At 38.1% G+C, this 15765-nt stretch overlaps 1 long non-coding RNA gene across 1 annotated transcript; it reads right to left on the bottom strand.

The window, feature by feature from the left end:
• Positions 1–4452: 4452 nt before the first annotated feature.
• On the bottom strand, positions 4453–14737 carry LOC138745594 (uncharacterized). Its single transcript, XR_011346357.1, has 4 exons — positions 14544–14737; positions 14239–14386; positions 13883–13998; positions 4453–4517 (listed from the first exon to the last, which is right to left on the bottom strand). It is a non-coding gene; the product is annotated as an uncharacterized lncRNA (long non-coding RNA).
• Positions 14738–15765: the final 1028 nt, after the last annotated feature.

Genomic DNA, 15765 nt, shown 5'->3' with positions numbered 1-15765 from the left:
AAATCCTAATGATATCTGGCCAAAAGTAGAAAACACAATAGCCTCATCTCATTAAACAACATCAAAGGGTTGTAAAATTTCAGAAAAAAGTTGTTTAAAAGTTCCGAGAAAGTGATTTATAATTATTACTTTTTTTTTTAGGAATAGACACTACGAGGCTGCGGTAACAAAGGCAGTTAGCCAGTACTTGCAGAGCCATTCCCCAAACCAAAAACCTAAACCTTGGAAATTTAGTCATGTAGTCACGTGACTCCTCTGTGTAGGAATAGCTCTCCGAATATGGAGCCACATTAAAATAGAAGTTTGACACTTTTCTGAAGTCCCCTCTTGCTTTTAACATTCCCAGCCTTAACATAATAAACCACTTTAAAATATTCTGTAATGATTGCGCTTGGTTCTTTCATCTACATTTACAAAATAGCAAATGTTAATTTAATGGGGCTAATGAGTAATTAAAGGGTTAACAAATGAGTGCAACAAAATGTATGGTGTTATCATGAAGAACTAACACTCCACATGTATTTTGGTAATATAATTATCAACATTAAAACACATATTTAGTTTACATATTAAATGTTTTTAAATTATTACGAAGTATTATAATTGCAATTATTTTACTTATTAAGACTGCAGCACACACCTGAATTTCCTGCTGAGCTACAGGATGTACACTGCTTGCTTCTGTTAGATGTGCCAAATTAGACAATTTCATATCTGCTACCTACTCATTAGCCACAAAATAAATAGGAATAATGAAAGGATAATAAAGCCATAAATAGCAGTGCGATTATTACAGGGCACCATACGCTGAGGGAAAATAAGAGGTGAGCGGAAGCTGGTGACAATGTTTAGCACAAAGGTATTTTATCCCGAATGATCTGTTCTTTACTTTTTTTTCAGGATCTAAATCTCAAATCTGTTTTTTTTCAAAGGGAAATGCAATGCCTAATGAGTGGGAAAAGACAACCAGTAATTTGCGTGGAAAGATAGTTATTAAGACATAATGATTTGCAGGGTGAAGAATGAATAGAAAGACGACCAAAAATCTCGTCTTAGCAAAATATGTGACTCGATCATTGTTTGACTTTTTAGATAGTATATCATTTGAAGTGCTCCATGAAATGGCAAGCCCAAGAAGCAAAGGTATAGTCTAATAGCATGTTAATTAAATCAGAAATTGCAAAGAAGATACATCAGATTAAATTATGGGACTGAGACTGGCAAGATAATAAAAGCAAAACTCTTCACAATAAATAACATATATAAAATTACAGGAATAGCCAAGCACCGATTATCAATGTGCATGATGACAGGTCATTCCAGTAACTTCTATCTGTTATTTACTACTGTCGAAATGACTGACTGATTGCACTTTGTAAAGCGTTTTAAATGGATTTATAACTTTTGTCTTACATGTGAATTATTGGCACAATTAGAAAGAACCAAAAGATATTAAACATATTTTGCTCCTCATGCCATTATATACATATTTGATAACCCCTTTGAAGATATACTGCATCCAATTTGTCTGGATCTCCATCAATGTGGCTGTCAAATCGATATAGATGGTAAACGTGAGACAATTTACTAACTGAATGCTATTAGGAATGGTTAATTTTATTTTGTGCTTGTAATTTACCTTGAATCGTCAAGTTTATTATCATCTATTTGTACAATGTACAACTTGATGAAACAGTGTTCTCCAGTCCTCAGTGCAAAAAAGACAAAGACATAGAAACAATCATGACACACATACAGACAAATAAAATATATGCAGGACAAGTATTTCATCTATACAAATGCATCAATAAATATTGTTTCATGAATACGAGAGTCTTGGAGCGTGCGAGTCTTGGTCATTCAGCATTCTCACTGTCTGTGGGAAGAAGCTATTCCTCAGCCTGGTGCACTGATACTCCTGTATTTCTTCCCTGATGGGAGCAGCTGAAAGATGCTGTGTGCTGGATGGAAGGGGTCCTCGATGATTTTGTGTGGCCTCTTCAGACAGCAATTCCATCCCATCCAAAGAATTCTTTGCATCAGACTTTCTCCTACAATTAACTATGCTACATTTGGCTGATGTAATGCCTCGTGTATAATTTATATACGATCTGATACAGTCTTGGGAGGAAACTGAACGACTTAGAGAAAACTCACATGGTCACAGGAAGAATATGCAAACTCCACAATGACAGTGCCCAAGGATCGAACTTGGTTTACTGGAATTGCAGAGCAGTTGCTATATAGCAACTACCCACTTGGCACTCCCTAAACAATAGCCTGTAGTAGTACCTTCGGCAAGAGCACTGATGTGATTCCAGAAGGTGGCTCACCTTCTGATAATCTGGAATAAACTTACTCATGTACCTGCAATTCCCAATTGCCTTAGTCTAATATACATTTGCAGGCCAACGAGCAACATGGTAGAAAGCAAGTTAATTGTTGCCAGTACAATTGAGATAGCCTTGAGACTTTAAGATCATATGATTTGGATTGAAGAACTCTACTCACTCTACCCAGTTCATTTAAAAGCCCAAGGAAATACAGCTGAGTATTACATTTACACACTCATTTTTCATTTAAAAATAACCTCCAGCCTCAACCAAACAGCTATCACCGCATCATTTTTAGAAATTGTAATCAATAGTCCATTGTTTTACATCCTATAGATCATCCCTAGGAAATCAGCCGTGTGAAAGATGAAAGGAATTAGCATCTGTTTTTATCATTTCAGTTATACCGCACACGTTGGTCTGAGGACCTGCTTCTACCTAAAATTTCGATTAGATTCATTTCCAATCTCAGAACAACAATGCACACAAACGAATTCTTTAAAAGGTTGTGTCACACCAGCCTGTGAATATTGCTGCTTTATTCTCAATAATGTACCCTGATCTCTTAAAGATGCCAGCTCACATTGAAACATTTCCGAGAGTGTCAGCGATTCCCCAATACTTTACCCATGCGGCAGACCTCCACACGAGGGAGCAGACAGTAAGTGCTGGCAAGCAATTTGACAGTAATAGACATCATAGTTCAGCCCAAGCCCTGTCACGTTTTAATAACCACATACTCAACAGGGGTCACTGGTTACTGAACCGGATTAGATGCCATGATTGATTTTCCCTACCCTGGACTAGAGGCACCAAAGCCAAATGTTGTTTCTGCAACAATGGAAGGTTGAATTCTGTGGCTTCAGGTTAATGTACTCTGTTCACACACCAATAGATCTTACAAAACATACTTATGCATTTACTCCCTTGTCTACAGCCTGGAGAACAATTTCATTGTTTATGATGAGGGAGATTCTCATTTAATTTATATCAGGAGTTACATCAATGGGATCAACATCACGTGATAGAGAAAGCTTTTATGAAGACCAGATGAGGTAATAGTGATGCAGTTCATTTTATCTTTGAGGCTGTAGCAGCTGGGTTGTATGTCTTTATGCTCTGATAAATGTAATTAGCTTGAGTTAAATGAATTTAGATTGCCTCTACCCTGTTGAGAAGTTTAACCCAATACTACAAGAATAGCAATAGGTATCTTTAACTCACATTTACAGGGGCCATAGGATTTGATTTTAAACTGCTGAATTTTCTGTGATAATTTGCTAAGATAGTGAAAACCACAACACATGCGCTGGTTCTAGGGTGAAGAAAACTGCAATTGTAAAAGTGTAAGCAATTAGTAAATGGACTTTACACTAACTTCTGAAAGAGTATTCCAGGGATCAAACACAAATATCCAGCGAGACTCTCCAGTGCAGTGGAAATCTTCATGATCAAACCTGCTATCCTGCAGTTGAGAAATGCAAATTAAATAGCCTAATATGCACGTAAAAGATTCCATGGAACTACTCCAATGACAAATGAAGATATCCGTGGCATCTTGGTTAATATTTATACTTCAATCAACATCACTCAAAATAGGCTCTCATCTCTTCTAGTGAGGGTTTGCTCTGCACCAATTATTTTATAATGACCGGAGGCAAAAAGAGGAAAGATTGGTGATTACAGAACTTGAGCCTGACATCAGTACCATGGAAGTTATTAGGAAAAAGGCACAGGATTAAGGATCACTTGAAAAGGCAGGACTGATCAGAGATAGCCAACATGGCTTTGTCACGGGCTGAGTCTGATGAATCGGATTGAATTTCTGAAGAGTTAAGACATCTATTTCTCAATCAGTGTAATAGATGTGGCTTACATGAACTTCAGTAAGGCCTTTGACAAAATCCGAAATTGTCAAAAAAGTTAGGATTCTTAAGGGATCGAGAAGGCTAGTTGGAAAACTGGATCTATAACTGGCTTGGCAATAAGAAAGAACAAGGGTTAGAAAAGATAAAAGATTGCAACTGAATGCCTGTGAACTAGTGGTATTCCATGGGGATCAGTGTCGGGACTCTCACCATTTGCAATTCCCTGGTATCTGGCACCTATGGGAATTGGTAGATGCCAGTTAAGTGTATTTTCCAGTTGCTTGAGACTCACTTTTACGACGTCCAACTAATACACCTGTATTAAGAATAAACAGTTTAAAAGACAAAAGGCAAAAATACTCTACTGGACCTACATTGAACAAATGTCACTTGCATAAATATATAAACTTTAAAGCACTTTATTTTCAGTCACTTTCTTTGAAACCATTTAAACTCATTGCATCTCCAGGTTCCTCCCACTCCACGGAGCTGCCTGAAAGATGAAAATGATACATAATTAAACCCCCCTCCACCCCAGTCTTAGACTCCACCTACCTACCTACTTTGCCACATCTACTCTGTCCAGACCTTTCAACATCCAAAATGCTTCGGAGGATCCCCCCATTCATCAGAACTCCACAGTGGAAGAGCCATTAAGCATGCCACATATGCTAATCACTTGATTCCAGGACCAGTTTTGTGAATCTTCTCACAACCTTGTCTAATGACAGAAGATCCTTTCTAAAATAACAAGTCCAAAACTGTAATTTCCTACTCCAAGTGAGGCTGCACATGTCTTAAAAAGCCATAACATTGCATCCCTGACAGAAGAGCAGGGAGATTATGCTTCACCCTCATGGAATATTGGTTAGACCTCAGCTGGAGTACTGCATGCATGTCTGGTCGCCAAACTATAGGAAAGATGAGATAACAGATGACTTAACCTACAGCACTGGAAGTGTGGGGACTAAATGTTTAGGCCAGTGGTTAAATGGGATGTTTTACTTTGATGGGTGTCAACCCTCTCCAGTGTTATTGGGACATTTCATTCCTTGAAACCTATGTCCAGCAAGGATGGCTGAAAAAGATGGTTATCTACAATAGGACTAGACAAGGAAAAACCATCAAGACCAAAGAATTTCCTAAATTAAGCCTATATTCACAACCAATTTCTCATTAACGGATTATGCTTAATGTAGAGAAGGAAAATGGTAAGAAGGATCCTAGAATTTGCATCATAGAAGTTTTTATTTGGAGAACTGCTATTCCATTTCTCCCCAGAAAGGCAATTCACTGACTTAAAAATATAAGTAAATTATATATGTTAATTGACAAATAGTAAAATTTAAAATCTGGAAGTGATAATCCTTCATTCCTTGTAGTCTTTTGAAGGTGTGCTTTGTTTATATGCGGTTCCTTCCCTTGCCATTGGCAAGTAGAAATAACCAAATTGAATGAACTGAAAAATGATTTCATCACACCTCTTATTTGATCCTTGTAGATGGTGGAAAGACTTTTGGGGTATCAGGTCTTTATCTGTATTTTTGTTATGCAATAGAAATAGGCCACATATCAGACAAAGCTTAAACATTGTCTAAGTCTTGCTGGATGTAACGGAGTTAACTGTTGAATTGTTTATTGTCATACACTGAAATGCAGTGATAAATGTTGTTTTGGTTCTATTCAGGCAAGTTGCTTCATTCTCAAGTACAGCAGATGGGCCAAAATAAAACAAATGTGATACAAATGTAAGAATGAAGACCAATTAAAACTAATTAAGAAAACTAAGAATCATGTTGAGTTTTGTGAAAACTAGTGATTATCTTTTGCATATTGGAGCTCTGTTCAAGGGTCTGATAACACTGTGAAAGAAACTGCCCTTGAATTTGCTGCTATGTGTATTCAAACTTGTGTATCTTCTACCCAAAAGGGGAGGGGAGAAGACAGTATGACCAGGGTGGGATAAGTCCTTTATTATTTTAGCTATTTTCCTGAAGCAGCGGGAAGCATAGACATAGTTGATAGAGGGCATGGTAGTTGATGTAACTCTCTGAGCTGTGTTCACAGCTCTCTGTCGTTTCTTGCAGTTTATGGAGTTTTAGAATGGAATTGTGTAATTGTCGATAAATATCCTTACTTGTGCTGGGATGAAGCAGCTGAGGAATTCTTGGTCTGAGGCCATTGTCCTGAGAAACTCCTGCTGTGCTGTCATGGGGCTGGAATAATTTACCTACAACTCAACCATCTTTCCTTGTGTCAAATAGGAGTTCAGCCACAGGGGTATTAACCCCTTGCTGCTCACTAACTTTAGTTTTACGCTCATTCAAATGCTGCTTTGATGTTAAGGGCAGTGCCTCTCACCTCATCTCAGTTCTTTGGTGCATGTTGGATAATGGTGAAGTTGGGAAAACCCACTATGGCACAGATTACTGTTTGCCTGTAAAGTAGGAGCAATGTCGACAATATCTTCCATCACTTTATAAATATTTTATATACCAATTGAACAGTAATTAACTAGATTGGATTTGAGCTACATTTTGTGAACAAGTAATACCTGGGCGATTTTCCACATTGTTGGGTGGAGGTAATATTCAATTACTGCCTTGTGTGTTGTATCAAGTTATGCCTACAGAATCCCAGATACCATTATGGTTATTTGATGGATTTCAAAGCTTTTGGAAACCACACAATACTCTTCTCCTAAATATTCTGGCGGGATGAATGCTGCATTTTATGAAATTTTCAATATACTCTGTTAAATCATTTGCACAATTGGAATAATTATTCATTTTATGAGCTGCAAAGTTCTTGAATCTGACTAGAATCATATTTAATAAATTTGAGAGGAAAAAGAACACAGAGTTACACAGAGCAACAACCCATTCAGAGCACATCACGCAGTCAATGAATTACTTTTAAAGTGCACATCCTGTGGTCAAGAACTGTACATTCTTAAATGGTAGTTTAGGTATTTAGTTTGGTAGTTTAAATGGTACTTAAATGGTAGTTTGCCTGCAGTGACTCCAGATTCAATTCTAACAGGTCATTTGTGTTCACAGACCAGGATTGGGAGGGAGCTTCTGTGATCCAAGGATAGATTGTTTTTTTTTGGATAAAAAAATTCTATTAATTTCGACTTTGACCAGTAAGAGAAAATAATGTAAACTTACTCATCTCGATAAATACATTACGTTACTGCTATTTCTTCAGTGGGCATTAACCATGAACTGAATCATCCAGCCTTGTTGGCAGAAAGTTGTTACATTTTCCATTGGAAGTATCAATTCCAGAGAAATAAGTTCCATTTAATAACCCCCACCTGCAAAGAAAACTAACTTTCAAAGAGAATATTTTTAATCTCATTATATTTTAATTAATTTGAAGTATGATATTTCTCTACATTGGTTTATAACAATTCTCATTTGTACTAATAGAATTATAATAATGACGATTATAATTTGATATGAAAAATGGTAATTTGGTATCGGGCACTCCTGGATTTAATGCAGTACTACAGGCTACAATATAACAACCTATATTAGTATCCTCTGTAGTATAATATAGAGTACATCTGGTTACTTGAGATAATTAAAATTAACATCATGACATAAGTTTCAGGCAATTTCCTTTTTAAATTTGGGAAAAGTATTTTTTAAGGACTCTTTAATAAAATATTAACTTTGTACACACAGTTGTAATATCACAGATTCGCCAATCTTTCCAAAATAAAACTAAAATTAAATTAATGTAACATTAAATCCCAATTTAAGAATATGACAATCTTTAGCAGTTTGTCAAAGGACAAACTAACCTTGCAGCACTTTGAGTAGTGATGTAAAATGAAGTTATTTATCAGAAACTAAGAGCATTGAAATACAATAATGTGTTGACAATGGAAAAGATTAATATTAAAATATCATATATATATATTTTTGGACATAATAGTTCCTTAATATTAAAATAACACAATTATTCTGCCATTTTTGAGTAATGTTAAAAATCTGCAACTTTTTTGGAATGTAGATCAAGTTTCCATTTAAAAGGGTCTTTCTGGAACCTTGTGGTGGTTATAAAAGGCTGTAAAGCAAAAGAAATCTACCCTATTACCCTATTACCTATTCATTAATAGATGCTGCAAGTGAAAAATATTCCATGCTTATTGAATTCACCATCGTTGATTGCAATAAAAGTAATGCCTTACTAGCCTTTTTCATAAGTAGCCTAGCGCTATGAACAGTGAATAGGAGAGCACTAATCCTGGACCTTCAAGGACTTCATAAATCAGAAATTTCAGAGCCTGTCATGGGCTCCATAATGAGGGTCATTATTCAGCCAGAGTGTCAAAACTACTATCAGAGGACCTTCTCAGAATTGCAGTCATTCTCTTTCTTGTTAAATAAGCAAGCAGTATACAAAAATGGCAAACAAGAAGCAGGTCAACCTGATACAGTACAGGGGCACAGAGACCTCTGGAGTAATTTACCCTTTGGGGATACTGATCATTGGGGAGATAAATTATGTGCTCCTTCTGAAAGATTAATGGCAATACAAATCCAAGCAGCACTTTCTAAAAGAGACTACGTCCAACTTGAAAACTAACAACACATTTTTTTGCATAACAAATGATAAACAAGCTCTACAGATTAAACAGTTAAAGATGGGTATGTTCAACAATGCATTAGATTTTATGCTAAAGATACTTGTGTTATTCTATAACATAATTATCTACAGTTACACCTTACCTGTGTCTTCTTGGCTATTATATGCCATTGGAAATAACCTAATATTGCTTGCTTTCATATTTATACCTTTGTAATATTATCTATACATTTTAAGAATTTTGAACTGAACATTTTTATTCTGCCAGAAAGTCATTAAAAATATTGTTTCCTGTATAAATATCAGGAACTTTTGGATGACTTCAAAGGTCTTGCCAATATTTTCTGTTCTCTCATTACAGAATAATGTGCTATAAAATACTGTTTGTCTCACTGAAACTGGCCAATAGGCAACCTTAAAGACTGAATGTTAATCCAATTTGATTATGCCCCTTGATTTTGGGTTCAAATCATGATTTAATTTACCTCTTGGAAGTAAACAAATCATACGCAGTAATGTTTTCCGTGCAATACAGGGACGAGCATTTCCAACAAGAACTTGCATTCATCACTCTTTACAGAACTCAATACCCAGTTCTGAAATGTATGCGATATTTTAGCTTCATTTTTGCAACTGCTGAGAAATAGTTGTATCAGTCCAAAGCATTTTCCATGATTAACATGACTCGACTCAGTCCGTCACACCCTGCTGCAACAATCAGCAACCTGAAATGTGAATTCCATCTCGGCAGATAATTCCTGGCCTGGTACGTATTTCTAACACTTTCTGTGAGGCGCGAAAGTCTGCAGATGCTGTGATTGTAGTGAAGAAACTGCCAAAATGTTTGGCCTGGAAGTCAGCCTGAAGAAAACTGAGGTCCTCCATCAGCCAGCTCCCCACTATGACTACCAGCCCCCCCACATCTCCATCGGGCACACAAAACTCAAAACGGTCAACCAGTTTACCTATCTCGGCTGCACCATTTCATCAGATGCAAGGATCGACAACGAGATAGACAACAGACTCGCCAAGGCAAATAGCGCCTTTGGAAGAGTACACAAAAGAGTCTGGAAAAACAACCAACTGAAAAAACTCACAAAGATAAGCGTATACAGAGCCGTTGTCATACCCACACTCCTGTTCGGCTCCGAATCATGGGTCCTCTACCGGCACCACCTACGGCTCCTAGAACGCTTCCACCAGCGTTGTCTCCGCTCCATCCTCAACATCCATTGGAGCGCTTTCATCCCTAACGTCGAAGTACTCGAGATGGCAGAGGTCGACAGCATCGAGTCCACACTGCTGAAGATCCAGCTGCGCTGGATGGGTCACGTCTCCAGAATGGAGGACCATCGCCTTCCCAAGATCGTGTTATATGGCGAGCTCTCCACTGGCCACCGTGACAGAGGTGCACCAAAGAAAAGGTACAAGGACTGCCTAAAGAAATCTCTTGGTGCCTGCCACATTGACCACCGCCAGTGGGCTGATAACGCCTCAAACCGTGCATCTTGGCGCCTCACAGTTTGGCGGGCAGCAACCTCCTTTGAAGAAGACCGCAGAGCCCACCTCACTGACAAAAGGCAAAGGAGGAAAAACCCAACACCCAACCCCAACCAACCAATATTCCCCTGCAACCGCTGCAACCGTGTCTACCTGTCCCGCATCGGACTTGTCAGCCACAAACGAGCCTGCAGCTGACGTGGACTTTTTACCCCCTCCATAAATCTTCGTCCGCGAAGCCAAGCCAAAGAAAGAAGTGAAGATACAGAAATGCTGGAGAAAGTCAGAAGATCTCGGTGTCCATAGAAGGACAAGACGTTCAGTTCCAACAACACTCAAGAAACTCAGTTCTATCCAGGACAAAATACCCTGCTTGATTGGTACTCCCACACCGCCCCCCCCCCCACCCACCCCCACCATCCTGAGGCACAATGGGATGACAGTGAGAAGCAACCACTATAAATGCCCTCATTCACCCAAGCTGCTCCCACAGCACTTCCCAAACTTCAAACTCGACTGCCAAGAAGAGCACACACGGATCAGATGCTCAGATCATCACCACCTCCTTCTCTGTCGCAGGGTTCAATCTCAGGTAAACACTATTCAACAGCATTGTAGAAGTATTTTTAATCAGAAAGACTGCAGTGGTTCAAGAAGACATTTCACCGCTACCTTCTCAAAGGCAGTTAGAAGTAAGGAAGAAATCTTGACATCGCCATCAATATCTATAATCGCTCAAATGATTAAAAGAATAATGACACACAGCAGGATGCACTCTGCCCTAGCTTCAAAATGAAGTCCCTTATTGAAACGATGTACTTGTTATAAGTTTGGGTTGTTTTATCTTGCTGGCTTGAAGTAGCATTCTGATTGGACAGTCTGAGCACGATGGCACTATTGATGTTTAAATTTTAAATTTAGACATGCAGCACAATAAAAGGCCCTTCCGGCCCACGAGCTTATGCCGCCCAATTACCTAAATTTGAAGGGTGGGAGAAACTTGGAGCACCTGGAGGAAACCCACAAAAACATGGAGAGAACATATAAACTCCTTGAAGTCAGCGCGTGATTCAAAATCTGAGTCGCTGCTGTCTCGGCCTTGTATGGGGCCGGTCACTGCTGGTGATGCATCAGTGGCGGCACTCAAGAAATGTAACATGCATGCACTTGTTTATCATAAATGAAGAAAAATCCCCAAACATACGTCTGACAGATCAGAAACACTCTTTAGGAGGTAGGTGTAGATATATCAATGACTACTGTCTGCAGAAAACTTATGGAAAAAAAACACAGATGCTACACTGCAAGATGTAAACTACTACTTAGGCACAGAAACAGGGTGGCCAGATTACAGCTGGCCAAGTATTTAGAAGACTCTGCAGAATTCTGGAAAACAGGTTTTGTTGACAGATGAGATCAAGATCAACTTGTATTAGAGTGATGCAAGGGCAAAGTGTGGAGGTGTAAGATTCAAAGCGCACCCCCTTTACCATGGTTTGCATCCTGCAGTGTAGCCTCTGTATATGTTTGTGAAGCCTTCGGCGGACGGTATCACTGACACATCCACACCTGCCTCCTTAATGAAGAGAGTTTCTGATCTGATTTTTCATGATGATGAGAATTCTCTGTTATCAGCAGTGGAGATCTTCCTTGGAAAACCAGTCCCTTTGCGATTACTGAGATCACCAGTATGCTCTTTCTTTTAAAATTTTTTTTTTCCACTAATGATGTTCCAAACTGTTGATTTTAGTAATGCTAAGGTTTGGGCGATGTCTCTTAACTGTTTTATGCTTGTTTTTCAGCCTCAAAATGGCTTATTTGACTTTTACTGGCACAACTCTGGTCCTCATGCAGAAAAATGGCAACTACAGACTCCAAAGGTGATCAAAAACTGAGAAGCATGCCTAACTCTCTTATACCTGAAACAATTTAATATACCTGAGTAATTACAAGCACCTGTGAAGCCAAATGTCTCAAACATTATGGAGCTCTGAAATGAGGGAGCTATGTATTAAAAGTGGTATAATTTATACATAATCAAACCAAAATGTATACAAATAACCTTGAATAAAATCTGGAATGTGCACTTTAATCACAAGGGAATTGTTTGATTAAAAATTAAAAACGGTGGAGCCCAGGGGCAAATAAAGGAAAAAAGTGTCTTTGTCCCAAACATTATGGAGGGCACTGTTGATGTATGTTTCCGTATGAACACATAAATAATGTGAGAGAGCAGGTTGGCAAGTGAAGATAAAATAATTTACCTCACAAACAATAGGAATACTATATGCACATTCACAAACAAATGAATTATTTCTTCTTAACATAATATTGTCAGTTGGATGAATATTGACAGCTGATTTTTTTGGCAATTAATATAATCCACTTTAATATGTTAACTTTAAATAGAGTTAAAATATGTAATTAATGATAACAAATTACATTTTATACCTAATCCTAAAAATATTTGATAATATATTTTCTTAATGTATTTATAGCAACTTATTCTTTTGTAGAACGAGATGTGAATTGCACCAAACTGGATAAACCAAAAAATGCAAAATGTTGAATTGTCTGCCTATTGAGACAAAGAGGAACGCAGAGGAAAATAAATTCTTTCCTTCTGGCACACTCTGAAACAGTCAGATTTAATCTTCTGTTCCATCTTCGTAATGTTTGTTATGCCATTTGTTCATTGTACCTGTCAGTCTTCTGAAGTTTTGCTAGATTTCTACTTCTAATTTTTCTAAATAGTAAAATGGTGTATACTTCCCACTCAACCACTGATGGGTCATATTCCTACTGGAATAAATGTTTGACTTGTTGATATATAAGAGAATCAGCTCAGGACATCACAGGCAAAGCTCTCGCCACCATCGAGAACATCTACAGGGAACGCGGTCATCAGGGGACAGCAGCAATCATTAAAGATCCGCAACACCCACCACACACTCTGTTCTCGTTGTTGCCATCAGGAAAGCGGTCTAGGTGCCACAAGATTTTCACTACCAGGTTCAGGAACAGTTGCTACCCCTCCACTGTCAGACTCCTCAACAACAAACTCAACCAGGGATTCATTTAAGGATTCTTACTTTAGAACTTTATTGATTTTCTTTTCTCTCCCTATTGCAGTCAGTTGGTTTTACATTTCTTTATTTGTTCACATGTATATGTATCTTCTTGACTACAGTTTTTTCTTTGCACTGCAATTAAGAGGTAATTCTGCCCCGTCTACAGGAAACAGAATCTCTGGGATGTATGTGATGTCATGTATGTCCTCTGACAATAAACAATGGGCTTTTATTTACAATAAACACAGGTCATCCTGTGCTGGGGAGTGTTTATGGTGTTGGAGCCTTTATACAGGGTCAAGAGGGAGGAGGCGCGGGTACAGTCAAAGAGCAGGGCAGAGCCAGATAAATGAATGAACAGTGGTTGACCACGTGGACAGTGTAAGGGAACACAGCTGAATCTCTTTTGCAGATTGGCAGAAAATTATATGATGTCTATTGTGACTTCATGATGTTACTCTGCTTTGGGACATCAATTCAATCAATGGAAAACTGCTTCCAGTTTACTTACCTCTGTCAATAATCAAGGACTGATGTCAAAAAAGTTTTCAGCCTCCATATTTCACACATAGATGATGTTTGTCAAAGCTTTCGCTGAGTTGGACAGTCACTCTTTTCATCATTCATCTCCATGTAAAAATAAAAACATTCATTAAAAGAAAATGAAATTGAAAGGAAATAAAATAAAACTGTTTTAATTGCTAGCTTTGAAGGAACTGCTGGTGAGGGAAAGACATAACCCCACCTCCTTTCTTAAACATTGGATGCATTCAATAATTTATTTCAATAGTGCATCTATATTATAGGTTTTTAATGGAATTGTGAACTTAACGCCATTGGGTAAGAAATTATATTTAATTTCCTTACTGTAGTGCATTCTGTGAGTGATGTCAGATGAAGGTATTGGCAATATGAAAACTTCAAACCCCCAATAGCCTGGAGAATATATCAGAGGGAACAATTGGAAGAAGTTGTCCAGGTAGGTGCTATTTCATCCTTCAGAGAACATTTTGAGCTAAAAAAAAAATTGAATGTACAGTAAGACAGCAAAAAGGCAACTTTGAAGGGAGTAGTCGGGGGTGGGGGAGGGGGGTGGGTGGATAGTGGATAGAATTCTAAGCGCACAGAGTTAGAATCAATATTGTTTGGATCATAAATTAATAATCAGTTACCTGATCTGAATTGCCCGCCGTTTGACGTTGGGCACTCCTGGTTCTGTTTCTCATGCTTCCTTTAAACTCGATGGGGCAGCATTCCCACATTCCTTCGAAACTTCCTGGAGCCTCATTTCCCATGTAACTTATAAGTTCTCTGGATTTCGTTTCCTGCACTCCTTTCAACCAGTGCCACGGGAAAAATTTTTATACTATCATATAACATCGAATTTAAAAATGGAGTTAAAAATGTATTGGAATATCTTCAGAAGTCTTAAAAAATCTGTCAGTCCGGCACCATCAAAGTCCCAAGAGTGCCAGATTATCAGAGAGTTACTGTACCTTGAAAAGAAAATGAAACAACCCAAGTTAAAATCAGTATATCATCAAAAGGAATAAATAACTTAATCAGATATTAAAAAAAAAGAAATTAAGGGATATGGGGAAAAGGCAGGTGGGTGGAGTTGAGTCAATGATCAGATCAGCCATGATCTTACTGAATGGCGGAGCAGGTTCAATGGGCCGGATGGCCTACTCTCGCTCCTGTTTCTTATGTTCTTATAATTAAAGCCCCATGTGTTTTAAGATTGTATACAAGTGAGAATAAACCTTGACAAATTTCATCCTGGCCACTGGAGGATTGGTGTCGAGCAGGAAAGTTCTGCAAATTTTTCAATGAGTGCAATTGATTTACCAAGTTCAGTCTGGGAGACAATGGTAGACAGAAGAAGACTGGACCTCCTGCTCCACTGCAGAAGGGGCAGCTCTTCTCGATTAGGGATGAGGAAATGCTCAGGGAATAACATTGTCAGAGATGACCAAACCTGCTATTGTATTGACCCTGAAATGATTGACACTTGCTGAACAAAATGGAAAATATTCATTTCTCCATATATTCACCCTTCACAGATCACACAAAAGAAACGGGAAATCTACAGTTCAGAAAAGCAAGTACAAAGGTTTCAGTAATTTAAAATAGAAGGACAGTTACTGCTAAATGATGAGACTGAATAGATACTATAAAACCATTAATGATTAGACGTTTTCATATGAATTGTCTAGCCCATGAATTTTTCATAAGTCTGTGGGACAAATCAATGTCAATTTGGTCCAAACTCAGCAGTAGCAATGGACCACTGACAAAGATAGCTGCAGAACGCACAGCCATTTAGGCTCCATTATTTGCAAAGACTTTTGTGAATCCACAAAATTGTTTTTTTCCCCCCCAGAAATGATCTGC

Source organism: Narcine bancroftii, chromosome 11, assembly GCF_036971445.1.
Source record: "Narcine bancroftii isolate sNarBan1 chromosome 11, sNarBan1.hap1, whole genome shotgun sequence".
NCBI lineage: Eukaryota > Metazoa > Chordata > Chondrichthyes > Torpediniformes > Narcinidae > Narcine > Narcine bancroftii.
Note: the sequence above shows the minus strand (reverse complement) of the source record. Positions and strands in the feature narration are given on the sequence as shown.